The sequence below is a fragment of the Benincasa hispida genome, chromosome 10, assembly GCF_009727055.1.
Source record: "Benincasa hispida cultivar B227 chromosome 10, ASM972705v1, whole genome shotgun sequence".
NCBI classification, from domain to species: Eukaryota; Viridiplantae; Streptophyta; class Magnoliopsida; order Cucurbitales; family Cucurbitaceae; genus Benincasa; species Benincasa hispida.
In genome coordinates this window covers 16,471,825-16,474,026 of record NC_052358.1, presented here as the reverse complement: position 1 = coordinate 16,474,026, position 2,202 = coordinate 16,471,825, and positions in this window count along the sequence as shown.

Sequence of the window (2,202 nt, the reverse complement as noted above, 5' to 3'; positions counted from 1 at the left end):
CATTCTATGCAAAGAGTTTGCATAAGACTGAACCATAAAATAGTCATTTTTTACGTTCTAAAATGTCATTTTATGTATAAAACTGACTATTTCGTTAATTGATGACCTAGGTAACTTAATCTTAATCCTGAGCTAACTATGAACTCTTGTTCACTCGGAATTATCCTTAATCTGCATAGGTGAGGGCAGCTCATCATCGCTGGCCCAATAAGCCTCCCATTTCAGGGGTAAGATCGGTGGATAGTTGGGAACATAGGGTACAAGATGGAATTCACTCCTACCCGTTATAAGGATAGTAGATAGGTAGTTCCCTTTAGTACTGAATCCAAGTCTTGAACAAGGGGCCCCACCCTCTCCTTAGCCTGAGAGGGGTTCGGTTTATAGGTTGGACTTTAAACCAATTGTTCACTACAGGATCAGTGGAACTTAAGGAATAAAATGTAGTCTTGGGGGTAAAACGGTTTTTATGACCCAGCCGAGATTACGAACAACCTGTGAAGGATTAGCTTATTGATTATGGTTATATCAAATGGACAGAAATATATCTACAGTGGGGGGAGTGCAACAACGGGACTTTAGTGGAATGACCCGTTAATTAACAAATATTGATTAATTCGGTTAAAGAGTTTTACCGATTAATCTCGGATTGTTGGAGCCCATGATCTGTAGGTCCATTAAATTCCCCTACTAGCTCATATGGAATAAACTTAGAACAATGTAATAGAATAATTCGAATTGATCGAATTAGGTGAAGAGAAAGAAACCGACAAGTATATGTGATATAGTAGTCGGTTTTTCAGTTTAGAGATACAATTTTAATATTTAAATGTGATTTAAATATCAAGAATATGAATACGTTCATATTCGAAAGCTCGGAAATAATGGAAATAGTCAAAGATGTAAAAAGTCAAAGAGTTGACTTTTTGACTTTGAAAAGTCAAACTTTGACCGACCTTATATTCAAATGTGATATGAATTTTGAGAAAATGAATGTGGATTCATGCTCGGGAGGTCAAAATCAGTCAAAACAGAAAAAATCATAAAAAAAGTCAAAATGTTGACTTTTTGGTCAAAGTTTGACTTCGACAAAATGATTATTTTGCCCTTTGACTAAAGTTTGTGGGAAAATCCAAACTTTTGTTGGATAATTCCACTAACAAAATAGTGGGCTAGGTATTGGCTTATAGTGGAGACATTAAGCCTACTTAGATAGTGGATTCTAGGTGTTGGGTTTTTATGGATTTGTTACATGTAAATGTTACATGGTTTTTTCTATAAAATGGGCTTTCATTTATGAATTAAAGACTTTTGCCATTTTTTGCAAAAAGTTAGTTTTCAAAATTGGGCTGAGAAATTAAAAACCCAACCCATAAAATCTCCATCTTTTTTCATCTCTTTCTCTCTCTCGGTTTTCTTCATCCATCGGGTCCCACAACCCGGTTTTGAATCCAGAAGATAGTAGGTCAACTCTAGTGGTGGTTCGAAAGAGTTCAGGTCGAGATTCAGCGAGGAAAAACGGTTTTCGGGAGCTTCAAAGTTAATTTTAATTTACTGTTTTTTTCCTTCAAATTGCATGCTAATTTTCTTTAAATTAAAAGCAATTAGAGTGTAATTAAGTTCTTATTCCGCTACGTATGTCTCGTGTTCCATCAGATTTAAAATGAAAACTATTTTCATTTTAATTCATCAGTTACAATAACCGACTTTGCCCCACTAACCCACGAAAAAACGTGATTTTTTGGTTAATTATCATATAATTAACCAACTAAAATATTAATAAATATAATCATATTATATTTTTAACCTATAGTTTGATATCACATATCTACTATAGTATTTTCTCCTGGCATTCTATACAAAGAAGTGTATAAAGAACTAACCACAAAGTGTTAACGTCTCATTATATAACACTGTTCATTGACAAGATCACTTCACTAGGATGACCATAGGTAACATGACCTCAAATCCTGAGTGAATTTGGGAACTCCTACCACATTGAGGGCAGTCCTTTAATTGTATGAAGTGCGGTGCCAGTCGCCGATTCAAACCTACCATTTTGGGGATTTGTTCTAATTTGGAAGCTGGGAACTCAGCTACACAAAATGGAATTCAACTCCTTCCTCGAGGGCAGGGGTAAGTAGTTAGATAGCTCCCTTAAGGACTGGATTTCCAAGGGCTTGAACGATGTGGTGCCACCCAAAC